Genomic DNA, 14,332 nt, shown 5'->3' on the forward strand with positions numbered 1-14,332 from the left:
AGAAATCGAAATTGGAATACTTTATCAAGTATATTTTCAATAGCCACTGGTTCCAGGTTAGGAATATTACCTTTTATGTACCTGTAAAATTAAATTTTTCTTTGCACAAACATGCAATTGACTACTATTTCCTAAATTTAGACTTGGAAATAAAATATGGGGATGTGAATCTTTTTGTGTCAAATGGTTCAACCATTCAAAGCTGTACCAAGAATGTTCTGAAATCAAGGGGGACAAGATCAAAAAGACACTATCCTAGCCATTGAAGAACTCCCATTTATGGCATCCATTGAGAGGCAAGAAAATCAAACAGACCATTTTGCTTCACTATCTAAATAAAATATGCCCAAAAAAAAGAAAAGAAAAGAAAAGAAAACCTTCCTCCCTGTTAGAAGCATAAGACATAAGAATAAAACTAAAATATCTGAGAGGCAGTATAAGAGAGAAGAGGGAACAACCTGTAGGCACAGCTGTCACTACAGAGCAGTGAGTCTGATCCTCTTTCATTAACGAGAAACCAAGTTGAGCAGAGAATGAAGATGGGGCCCAGACACTTCACAGTCAAATGAAAACCTCTGGGCATTTTCCAAGCAAATAAACTCTATAAAAGGAGATGTGTTAGCCAAAATAAAATTTTTTGTGTAGTTACGCACCAAATGCATGCAATATAAGTTAAGCCGCACTTGGATATGTACTGAAAGGAAAGTCAAAGGGTCTGAGATCTCAGAATTCTCTGCTGCAGTTAACAATTTAGATGACAAGGTCACAGTCACAACTGCAAAGCGTAACCAATAATCACCCACTTAGTGTTTTTAGAAAAATCAAAGAGAATAACATCTCCAGAGAGAATATTAGCAGAGTTTCTTTTCTCGACATGGCTTTCAAAACCTGAGCATATGAACAACAGTCACCTTACTTCTTGTAAATTCTTTAATCAGACATTATTTCCAGTTCACGATTCTCAGATGTATTAACACCGTTATCCAGTTTATTGGCTTTCTATCACTCTGAATCTGACTTAAAACATGGAGGCTCTCACATTACCTCTTTTTGGTTTGGTTTGCTTGAGTTCTTAAAATTGACGTTGCCACTAGGGCTTCCCTGGTGGCACAGTGGTTAAGAATCCACCTGCCAATGCAGGGGACACGGGTTCAAGCCCTGGTCCAGGAAGATCCCACATGCCACGGAGCAACTAAGCCCGTGTGCCACAACTACTGAGCCTGCGCTGTAGAGCCCACGTGCCACAAGTACTGAAGCCCGCGAGCCACAACTACTGAGCCTGAGTGCTGCAACTACTGAAGCCTGTGTGCCTAGAGCCCATGCTCCGCAACAAGAGAAGCCCCCACAATGAGAAGCCTGCACACTGCAATTAAGAGGGGCCCCCGCTCACCGCAACTAGAGAAAGCCCTCGTGCTGCAACAAAGACCCAACACAGCCAAAAATAAATTTAAAAAAAATTTTTTTAAATGACATTGCCACTAGAGTAGGAAAGGAAATTTTTGCTAATGGGTAAAACTTTAAGGCACTGAAACTTTATTAAACATGGTTTTTATCAAACAAACTATAAACAGGTCACACAATATAAACTGTATGTAGAATTATTTGGTATTAAGAAATGATGCAAGAACTTTCTGGAATCATGTGTATTCAGAAGGTAACACAACAAAAGTTTTTTGCATAAAAAGGTGAGTTGTTTCAACTAGGCGGAGATGCACCTCATGTGATTTTTTTTTTTTTTTTTTTTTTTTTTTTTTGCATTACGCAGGTCTCTCACTGTTGTGGCCTCTCCTGTTGCAGAGCAGAGGCTCCGGACGCGCAGGCTCAGCGGCCATGGCTCACGGGCCCAGCCGCTCCACGGCATGTGGGATCTTCCTGGACCAGGGCACGAACCCGTGTCCCCTGCATCGGCAGGCGGACTCTCAAACACTGCGCCACCAGGGAAGCCACCTCATGTGATTTTTAAATGTAAAAATTAAAGGAATAAAACATTTAAATCATTTATTTAAGGGATGTCAAAGATGTTTCTTTTCTCTGGTTTTTGAAATGCAAATGTAAACAATGTAAACTTTACCTAGCTGAATATAAATCCTGTAAAACCCCATATCATTGACTCATTCCCAACATTATTTAATATCAAGGCTGGCATTTATAAGCATTCACAGTTATAAAACTTACTTTACAGCTATTGTAAATATTTTACTTTATTGATGATTTACTTAGATATTTCAATTATTTTCTATACTTTATATAAGTTATTTGAAATTCTTAGTGGATATATAAACGCTATGATGTGTTAAACTGCTAAAAAGCCAAGATACCTACAAAAGAAGACCAGACCAGATGAGTGTGTGATCTGCTCATGTAAAGCTCATTCCAGGGCTTCCCTGGTGGCGCAGTGGTTGAGAGTCCGCCTGCCGATGCAGGGGACACGGGTTCGTGCCCCGGCTCGGGAAGATCCCACATGCTGTGGAGCGGCTGGGCCCGTGAGCCATGGCCACTGAGCCTGGCGTCCGGAGCCTGTGCTCCACAAGGGGAGAGGCCACAACAGTGAGAGGCCCACATACAGCCAAAAAAAAAAAAAAAAAAGCTATAAAACTCATTCCATATTATGTACATATAGAATACATGCATATATATGCATATCTATGTATTTGAGCATATATAGGTATATGTGTGTATAGGTATGTATATATTCTGAAGAGAATGAGGGAAACCAGGAATACAATGAAATGTAGAAAAGTGAAATAAATATATTAGCCTTTGGACCTATAATCAGGAAATAAAAGCTGACGTTTAATGCTTGAAACGGCAGTTAAACATCACACTGTACTTTTCAGGTTGACCAGAGTCATGGCCAGATTTTCATTTCAGGTTGATTATTCGTTCCTATGTATCGCACAAATTCTGAATGATCACGCACTGTGGCGCTCGGCAGTAGGCTCAGGGCTGGGTGCGGTGCTGAACAAAGCAATCAGCTCCCCTGGAACTTACAGTCTACTGGCAGAAACAGACATTATGCAAATAATCAGTCTCTGTCTTCTGTCTCTGCTTCTCGCTGTGTCTGTCTGTCTGTCACACACAGAGACACACACAAACACACAGTTACTGAGAAAAAGTATAGGACAGGACGAAGTGCAGTGGAAAGGGTGGAGGGTATGTGACAAGAATTCCACCCCTCTCTGGAGAATCAGGAAGGATTCATGGCAAGGCCCTTTGGGCTGATATTGAAGTAGGAGCTAACGGGGCATGAGTACGATGGGGAACAGCAGAGAGAGCCAGGAGCAATCCAGGCAGAATGTACAATGTGTGCAAAGGCCCTGAGGTGAGAAGGGCATGGTGGCTATTGTACAGAAAGCAAAACATGTAAATGGTGAGACATGAAGCCACAGAGATAGTCAGGGCGGGCAACTGTAGGCCTCAAGGAGTTGGGTGTTTACTGTGAGTGCAACAGGAGCCACTGAGGGGCTCTTTAGAGGAGTGAGAGAATCAGATTTGCATCTTCCAAAGATCATTGAATAAAATGAGGAAAATGGAACACAAAAATAATTGCCCAAAAGGACACCATTATGTGGCAACAGTGTCAGTATAGTCTGCCAATGCTGGTAACTCACACTGGAATTAGAGGTGGATATGACAAGTGGACATTTGGGACAAGGTAGTAATTAGATTTAGGGGATGCCGTGATGGACCACAAAGGTCCCCTTCGGGATCCAGGCAGTCATTTGCTCAGCTGTGGGAAAAGCTGGCTGCAGACAGCTCACAATTGAGTCACTTCTGGAAAAGAGAAGTTTCCCTCAGCTGAAGGAACTGCCTTCCCCAGGTAATATCCTCTCTGGCACTAGCCAATACCCAATGTCTGGATGTGAGGGGATGGGGCAGGGTGGTACAGGAGCTCAGACCCCTCACCTCAATTAGGGATGATGATGAAGCGATTACCTTGCAGATTACCAGCAGCCTCTGCCTAATCCCATTTGCCTCATCTCTTACAGGTGTTCCGAGAGCCTCCTCCATACACTGCCTGGACATAATCTCCCTCTCAGTGTCTTTTTTTCTGGGGAACCCAGCCTAAGACAGCATACAAGGAGTTTTTCTGTTTGTTTATTTTTAAATCATCATATTAGTTATTGAACACTATTTACTTAATAGTAATAAATATTATCTAATAAACCGCTTTGAAAAGAAGTGTATTTACAGAATGGATATTTTAAGATCATCTTAGACCCAATATTAGACTGAACCAAATAAACGCTATTCAATATGATAATATTATAGCAAAGCTTTGGCACTCAATTCACTACCCAGGGAATTAAAATCCAAGCAAGAAACTAGCCTGACCCAGTTAATCCACCTACAGATTTTTCGTTCATTGGTTTCCCACTGAAACTGGTAAACACTACCATTAAAATATCTGGGAGCTAAAGCTGGTGAACAAGTATCTGACTCTGTGTGAGCCAGTAGACACTAAACGGGCTTGTCTGATCTATACAACAGAGCGTTCAACCCAGCGATTTGAGCACATCCTTTCTGCTTCATTGGTCACCAATGGATTTTCTGTTAAGTTCAATTGAGTCTGGCACTCTTTTTAGCCTTTCTCTTTTGAGGGAAAGGCTGATGCTGTTTAAAGGTCTTACTAAAAAGCAGAGCCCTTTGATTGAGAACCTCAAAAAAGAGTATATCAAGAGCATACCTTTTAATACAGAGTTACACACTCCCTTATTTTAAGCCCAGTAAGGGAAGCCTAATTGTCAGCAAGATTTTTTATGAGTTCATTTTTATGAAGTGCACATCCCCACCGAGGCAGTTGAATCTGGGGAGAAGACTCAGTGAGAACAGTGATCCATTGTATAAATTTAGTGTACCCAGTGGTTCTGGCTCTAATAGCCATTTAGGCAACCAAATGTCGGCTTTTGCTTTTTTTTTTTTTTTTTTTTTGGTTAGTCCCTACTAACCTAGGAAAAAGGCACAGCCTTACAGAAATGTCACAATATAAAAGTCCTTATGTTGTGAGGTAATTTTAAAAGATGATTAGTCATCTACTGGCAATAGAATTTTAGTTTAATAAGGTAAGTGGAAGCAAAAGCACCTGATTAATAATTTTAAAAAATCAAACATCGTATCTTATTTGTTCTCTACTTTTATAATCATGATTTAAAAAAAAAATCTATTTAGAGATATGCCTGTCAATTGCCTGTTTGTTCTCAGACCAGGCTAACCCTTGCCCTGCTCTATATCACAGGGGGTTAAATCTCACACATAATATTTCTCCAGGCTCCACGGCTAGCTAGCTTTAAATCAGATTTGTCCAATGAGAGGAACTGGCAGAATAAAGTAAGTGGGAGGAGAGGGAAGCCTTCTCTCTGCTTCTGGAAGTATCCCTACCAATATAGCTGCATTCCCCTGAGAGGCTAGTTCCCACAAGACAGAACCTCCCTCTGAGGGCAGCTGCTACTTGGGTCCAGTTCCCACTGGACAGCCTGCACTCCTGAGTTCTGGTAACATTGCCTCTTCCCTTGGTTATTCCAGCTCTAAAGGTAGTAGTTGCTTCCTGTTATTGATAATCTCCAATTTTAACTAATTCACTCAGTTAAATTCCATCTGTAGAACTATCTGATGTGGAGTCTGTTTTCATGACTGGTCCCCAAGTGACACACAAACTTTCCCAAATTATTCTAAAACCAGGTCCTAACTTACTACCCAATATTGTTCTGAGGTTTGTTTTTTTAATTTTTTTGTTGCGTTATGGCTGGTGTATAATATCGTATACGTTTCAGGTGTATAACATAGTGATTTATGATTTTTAAAGGTTATATTGCATTTACGGTTATTATAAAATATTGGCTATATAGCTAAGGTTTGTAATTCATTCTGCTCAGAACTTGTTGGAACTCTCAAATTATAAACAACAACAAACATGGTGAGTAGATTCTCATATCAGCCCATAAACGTTGCTTGATATTCTTTTTTTTAAATTTTCTCTCATTATTTTTATTTTACTTTTTATTTTTTTCAGCTTTATGGAGGTATAGTTGACAAAATTGTAAGATATTTAAAGTGTACAATGTGATGATTTGATATATGTTAACATTGTAAAAGGATTCCCCACATCAAGTTAATTAACACGCGTATCACCTCACATATTTACCTTTTTTCTTTTCTTTTTTTTTAGTGGGGGGCTGGATGAGAACATTTAAGTTCTACTCTCTTAGCAAATTTCAATTATACAATACAGTGTTATCAACTGTAGTCACCATATTATATATTAAGTCTTCAGACCTTATTCATCTTATATTCTTAACATACCTGAAAGGCAATATTTCTTGGATCTCTAGTCTTCATTCTCTCCTCTTCTCACTCCATGCAGTAACTCTTAGTGACATCAACCAAAATCTTTAATTACCAATTTCTAACCAAATCGACCCCTCCAACCTAGACCTCTCTGCTGAGATCCAGACCTAAACATCTCCATTTTATTACTAGGTATCTCCAATCGAATGCCTTATATGCATCACAAATGTACTCTGTCCTCAATTGAACCAGTTACATTATCCTGTCAAACTCGTTCCTTTATTTACTATTAGAATACTCCTAGTTACCAAGATTAGAAACTTTGACATAATCCTAGCACTTCCCCCTTTCCTTCATATCCAATTGGTCACTAAGTCTCACAGATTATAGATCTGTACTATGTCTTATGTATCTTTCCCATTATCTATTCCTCCTGCCACTGTCTTAATTTAGAAACTCATGTCTTTTTGTTTGGGCCACTTCAACAGCCTCCTAACTGAGCTTCCTCATCTCAGTCTTTCTATCCTTCCATTCAGCCCCTCAATGCAACCAGAGTAATCTATCTAAATTGTAAATCTGACTGTCATTCAAATGATATGTATTTATTTAAAGGATCCCCCATTGCATTCAGAATAAAGTACTAAATCGTATATAAAAAGCTTTCTTCTCTAAGTCCTACTTAATTTTCCAGCCTCATCACTTCCCTGTGCCTACACTTCCTTCGACCCACATCAAACTCACTTCACCCCATGTATTCACCTAATACTACTTAATATCATTTATGCCTGTGGCTTAGGATGCCCACGTGGGCTCACCTTTCTAAACTAGTAACTCAATTGTTCTAGAGAACAAGTTTAAAACGCATCCGCTCTCATTTCACAAAGAAAATGTAGGGAAGAAAGGGGTTAACATTATGTATCTAAAGTGTCATATGAAATAAGTGCCAGATCAATGGCTTGTAGAGTCTCCTGGAGGTCTGATTGGCTTCCTACTCACCATCTTTGTCATCTTCTACTCTCTATGGTAGGTCTGCCTGCATCAGTTCTCTACTGGTTCTTCTCTCTAAAATTTACCCCCTATCCTTTACAATCTTTGAATCAAGGTCATTGTAACATAAGGAAAGAGATGCAGGATAAATCAGCTTGCTCCTTGGCTCTCCCTACCCCAACTCATGCCCTTTTCTATCTGAACTGTAGTCCATTAGGAGAAGACAAAAGGAGGACACAAAAGGCATATATATCTTTTGAACTAGAGCTGTGCTAGGGTATCATGACATTCAGTCTATGTCTTCAATCTGCACTGAGCTTCACATTTGGTAGATTCCATCTTATTCACACTTACATCCCCAGTCCTAAGGACAATATAGGCACATAGCAGATACTTAATAAATATTTGCTAAAGAAATTGTTGAATGAACGTTCCTGCCAAAAAAACAAAAGACCAAACTGCTCTTGGTCATGGGTAAAAAGTTAGAGGGGCTGCTTTGAGGGGAAGGATCCAAGGCAGAAATAGGCAATGGAGAAAGGGAAACACTGATGGGAGCAGAGGAAGCAATGCTGTTGGCCAGAAAGCCAACTGTACGTTGTGTAAATTGCTACCTTGGCTATTACTGGCAAAACGTTTTTAGTACTACTTTATAGCTTTGGAGGATTTAAAAATTTAGACACTTGAGAATACGTTGCCATGGTCATCAAGCTTCAAGCAGGACTCAGTGGTGTCTTTAAAATCCCTATATGTTCCTTATCCTTTCCAGCCTCATTGCTCCTTGGCCAGCTTGTGATTTGGTCTTTGAAATAAATAGAAACAATGTAAGGGAACAGATCTGGCATTACCAAGGACTACTGCTTCCTCTGAACAGCACTGGGTCAAGTTTCCAAACTGGAGGTGAGCGCAGATGACCACTGTGTCACACCGGTTAACATGATGACACAAAGCCCTAAAGAGACCAGCCTCTGTGGGCTGACAAAAGAGATGTATCCCTTTTCAAACATTCAAATAACTCTATAGTTCTCATCAGTTATAGAATGCTTCTGTGCTTCTCATCCTAAGTGGAATTTGCCAACTGAAAGGGATGTTCTTGGGTGGTCTTTTTTTAGAGCACGCCAATGTGCTCTGAATAACTGAAAAATATTTTTGACAAAGGTCAAAAAGGCTTCAGGCGGAAATACAAAACAAAGGCTTGTACTTTAAAAGCAAAACATGGAGGATGTTGATTTTGCACCCAATCATACAGCATATTATTGAAAAGTACTCTTATCAGCAAATGGAACCATCTGGGCCCCAGTTATACTTATAAAAAGGAAACCTAGGCTGCTTAGAAAGCCCACCAAACTTGTACAAAAGAATGTGTACACATACCATATGGTATGAGAGTCTTTTAATGGCTAAAGAAACTCTTATTTACTCAGCCTGATAACATGCTAATGGCCAAGCAAAGGCTCTTCTGTTTAAATGCGCTGTACAGCCACAATTCTCCAACCAGCGTGTCAGTCACACTCCTGAGGATGTGTGGAGCTGGGATGGGGTAAGAGAATATCTTGGGTGAGACGGGCCATAACTTCCTGGCATATCAGACTAGGAAAACAAAATTAAATAATCTGAACGTAATGCAAACATCATTTTATTTTAGCATGGACACAGTTATATTGCAGGACAGAATGCAAAATTCACAGACAAGTTATAAATACTAAAAGTTCACAGAGCTTTCACTTTCTTTCCAAGACTTCAGGGGACCAAATCCTCAGGGCCCACCTCTGACCACACAAACTCGAAGGCCCAGCTCAAGTTCCAAGTGCCTGAACCCTTTCCAGGGACTCCAGCCCACTAAGCCCGTTTTCTCAGCTGGTTTTCCTCTGCACAGCCACTCAAAAAGTGCTTCCTTTAAAAAAAAAAAAAAAAAAGTGCTTCCTTGTTCTATTGTTTCATGTTTCAGTTGCATCTTCCAAACTTAAAAATCTCATTAAGAACAGGGTCATGGTCTTCATAACCCTTTACTTATTACTGACTATGTGAATTATTACCAGAAGTAGTTTCAAAAATAAAACTATAATATTGACACTCCAAACGAAAAAGTACAAAATTAATGAAAATTCTAAAAGATTTATGATAATGATTATTGCATTTAACCACTCATCCTAGGATCTCAAAGCCCTTGAAAATATTAAATATTTTCATCCCCATTATTTCTTTTGAAATACTTAAGTTCTTAAATTGCATATGGATAAACTATGATGTTTACCCCTACTTCACGGAAGACATTAATAGTATTGTCATGAAGGAGGGCGTATAACCCTCAGGTACCACTGGGTTGATGTGAGGCTTACTCACATTAGTTGCACACTTGTTCTGTTGCTCTTTAAGCCCACCCATTCCTTCTGCTCCGCTATTGCACATTTAGTCTAAACAAGGCAGCCCAGGAAGGTATCCTTCTCATTTAGCTCCATAAATCACTCATACGGCCCTGTCTCAGTGTTTGGTCCAAACACACTTACACTTCATCAACTTTAAGTTTCAACTGACATGTCATCCCATTACGAATATATTTCTGCTTTTCTTCAAAGTCATATTTCCAATCTCCCAGATTCGGGTTCCTCTATGGAAATGTGGGGGAATGAACATCATCAATGCATTTGGGTTAATCTTCCCAGATTCGTTCCACATTGCAGATAATCTGAGACAAATGTCAGGTGAGAAGTGGGTAAGAAATGTCAGATGAGAACTTTCAGTACTGCTTTGCTATTTTGAACCTTGAACTGTAGAGAACAATATTCCAAAGTAGGATAAAATTTCCAAATTTATTTGAAATAGAAAAAAATACATACGATGCAGAATACAGTATAAATGTATTGTTCTATTAAAGCAGATAAACATCTTTTTTAGGGTTATGAATACTTTAAATAATCGTATTTCCATCTGAGAAAATTGATGTATAAGGGGTATTTAACAATAAACCACCTTTTAATTTTAGCAACTTTTGCTTTCACGTAAGAAAACGTATTTAAATGATGGCAGCTGCCATTTTGATAAACCTTTAAATTCTGTATGTTAACACTTCTAGGATGTGACTACACTATTAAATTATTTGTCATGAATCGACACTGCTAAGTGCAGTGCTAGACAATTTTCAGCAAAGTGAGCAATACTAACTGCTTATATTAGGGCCTCCAGAGTCTCTAAAATCACTGTAGTGAGGATTGATGAACTGACCTGGCCCGGGAAAACTTCCAGAGACACTGTGAAGTAGTTTGAAGTATAAAATGAATGCAGTGTTTTAAGTAATGGTTCACTGGTATTTACCAAGGTAGACAGATAAAAAGGGAATATCTTTCAGGTTGCAATCGCTCCAGAAATAATGTAGTTGACAAATAAAAATGAAACCCCACCAAGTTAACACACCACTTCTGGTGATTTTTTTTTAATTGTGCAATAAGAGGTCCTTGAATCATGACAGTAATAAGTATGCTGATTAAAGAAAAAAAAAGTATGCCGATTACTATTTTTGAAACAAAATGAGTACTCTAAGGTTTGTGATCTCCTAAAGTACAGAGCCCCTGCAAATGAAGCTAAAACGTAATGATAATAATGCAGTCCAAAATAATTCCATGTCCACCAGTCCTTCTATGACCAGCCCCAAGTATATCAACTGCCACTATGTTCCTGTCACACTGACTTCCTTTTCATTCAACATACCTCTTCTTTGGCCCAGGGATTTACAGGTGCAGATCCCTCTGCCTGGAGAGCTCCCTCCTTGGCTTTGGGAAGAACTGGCTCCACGGCACTGTTCATGTCTCAAACATGTCTTTGTTGAACAACTTACCTAACGAGCTCCTCTCCTATCCCCAGGTCCTCTCTGTCACCTAACCCTCCATAGTTTCTTCTGTTTAATGTTTAATGTGGTAAAGTACACATAACATAAAATTTACCACCTTAATCATTTTTCAGAGTGCAGTTCAGCAGTGTTAGCTACATCCACGATGCTGCACCTGCCATCTCCGGAACCCTTTGCATCTTACAAAACTGAAACTCTGTGCCCATTAAACAACAAGTCCCCTTCCCCCCCTTGCCCCAGCCCTTGGCAACCACCATTCTACTTTCTGTCTCTATGTATTTAACTACTCTAATTACCTCACCTATAGTACTAGTCTTTTTGTTACTGGTTTATTTCACTTAGCATAATGCCCTCAAGGATCATCCATGTTGTAGCATATGTCAAAATTGCCTTCCTTTTTAAAGCTGATGATAATTCATTTTATATATATATATATATATATATATATATATATATATATATATGCCACATTTTGCTTATCCATTCATCTATCGACGGACACTTCGGTTGCTTCCATCTCTTGGCTGTTGTGCTTAATGCTGTTATAAACATGGGTGTACAAATACCTCTATGAGACCCTACTTTCAGTTCTTTTGGATATATACACAGAAGTGGAATTGCTGGATCATATGGTAAATCATATGCTTAATTTTTTGAGGAATTGCCATACTGCTTTTCATAGCAACTATGCCATTTTACATTCTCACAAATGTTCCATTTTCTATATCTCTTTGCTGCCATTTGTTATTTTCTGGTTTTTTGATAGTAGTCATCCTAATGATGACTATACTTCCTTTATAGCATGTATCTACTTCTGTTCATTTATTCTTTTTGTAAAAAATTGCTACCCTCAGAATGGGAGAAAATATTTCCAAATGAAGCAACTGACAAAGGATTAATCTCCAAAATTTACAAGCAGTTCATGCAGCTCAGTATCAAAAAAACAAACAACCCAATCCAAAAATGGGCAGAAATAGCCATTTCTCCAAAGAAGATATACAGATTGCCAACAAACACATGAAAGGATGCTCAACATCATTAATCATTAGAGAAATGCAAATCAAAACTACAATGAGGTATCAGCTCACACCAGACAGAATGGCCATCACCAAAAAAATCTACAAACAATAAATGCTGGAGAGGGTGTGGAGAGAAGGGAACCTTCTTGCACTGTTGGTGGGAATATGAATTGATACAGCCACTATGAACAACAGTATGGAGGTTCCTCAAAAAACTAAAAATAGAACTACCATAGGACCCAGCAATCCCACTACTGGGCATATACCCTGAGAAAACCATAATTCAAAAAGAGTCATGCACCACAATGTTCATTGCAGCTCTATTTACAATAGCCAGGACATGGAAGCAACCTAAGTGTCCATCGACAGATGAATGGATAAAGAAGATATGGCACATATATACAATGGAATATTACTCAGCCATAAAAAGAAACGAAACTGAGTTACTTGTAGTGAGGTGGATGGACCTAGAGTCTGTCATACAGAGTGAAGTAAGTCAGAAAGAGAAAAACAAATACTGTATGCTAACACATATATATGGAATCGAAAAAAAAAAAAAAAAAAGGTGGTCATGAAGAACCTACGGGCAGGACAGGAATAAAGACGCAGACCTACTAGAGAATGGACTTGAGGACACGGGGAGCGGGGAAGGGTAAGCTGGGACAAAGTGAGAGAGTAGCACTGACATATATGCACTACCAAATCTAAAATAGATAGCTAGTGGGAAGCAGCCACATAGCACAGGGAGATCACCTCGGTGCTTTGTGATCACCTAGAGGGGTGGGATAGGGAGAGTGGGAGGGAGGGAGACGCAAGATGGAAGAGATATGGGGATATATGTATACGTATAGCTGATTCACTCTGTTATACAGCAGAAACTAACACACCATTGTAAAGCAATTATACTCCAATAAAGATGTTAAAAAAAATTTCTTACTGAGACAGTTTTTTGAGATATTATTGCCAGAGAAGATTGAAATGCCAATCTAAAAGATGTGATAGATTCTTTCTGACATGGTTTTGGTATAGTCTAGAATTAAAATAAAAAACAGAATACATTAAAATTAAATACTTTATTCAGTGAGCAGTGGCTTTGCATGCCAGAACTGAAATGGCTCTCGATTATTCTTTCTGCAGAAACACTAGAACTTAGTAGAGCCCAGCCCAGACTGCGGTCTGTTCTTTCACTCACTTGCTCAGATGACCTCTGGTCAGCTATTTAACCCTAGTTTCTCCATGTGAAAATGGAGATAAAAGAATTCACCTATGGGGAATTCCCTGGCTCTCCAGTGGTTAGGACTCCGAGCTTCCACTGCAGAGGGCACTGGTTCAATCCCTGGTCAAGGACTAAGATCCTGCATGCTGCGCGGCCAAAAAAATAAAAAGAATTCACTTATGGAGTCGGGGTGCATACTTGTGTGAATATTAAATGACCATATCTGGGACATGGAAAGCATTCAATAAATAGTAGATATTATTTTTCACTATACAACTGATTATCCCCTACACTGTTACACTACAAGATTCTTGTACAGAGTCATGAAATTTAAACACCATCTATTATATCTTTTATAGTGTATGAACTAAATGAAAACTAAAAACTGTATAAACTTGTGCATTAAGTCATGATTTCCTGCTTTATCATCTGTACCTCTATCCTTGTTTTAATTACCATTGTATCCCCAGGACTAGCAAAAGATTTAACAGATAATAGACACACCACCTAATACTTAGTATCCTTGGCAGTGGTTCTAAATATGTCCCTAGTTAGGACTCCACCACTTGTCCTCGCTTCCCAGCAAGGTTCTGTGGGAATATTCCAGCAACTCCTAGACAGAGACTTCAGAAATTGAAAGTTTGAAGTCTTTCTGTCTAAGAAGTAGTCCCAGATCATTAGTAGTTTATAGATAAACACTGAATTAGAGTGGCCTTTAGGTAACTAGGTTGAAAGAACTGCTTAATTCCTTTCCACTATACTTAAAGTATCATTTTTATTGTTATTAAAAATTGCTAATGTCAACTGAGTGAATGTGTTACCCAGTTTGTAGCAGCCTAAACTGCTGAGGTAAGAAATTATAATGATTAGTTATTAGAGTGAAAACCATTATGTGAATGCAATGGGGAGTCACAGAGCAACAACTAGATAATTTCTGTCTAACTATTAGGTAATTAATGCAGTAAGAAAATAACATGTACATAT

General features: G+C 38.9%; 1 protein-coding gene across 3 annotated transcripts in view; it reads right to left on the reverse strand.

Moving 5' to 3' along the window:
• SOX5 (SRY-box transcription factor 5) overlaps nt 1-14,332 on the reverse strand; it is a 1,022,130-nt gene that overhangs the window by 816,342 nt on the left and 191,456 nt on the right. The gene's annotated exons all lie outside the window — the stretch shown is intronic.

Source organism: Mesoplodon bidens (assembly GCF_964165515.1).
Source record: "Mesoplodon bidens genome assembly, chromosome: 11".
Lineage (NCBI taxonomy): Eukaryota > Metazoa > Chordata > Mammalia > Artiodactyla > Ziphiidae > Mesoplodon > Mesoplodon bidens.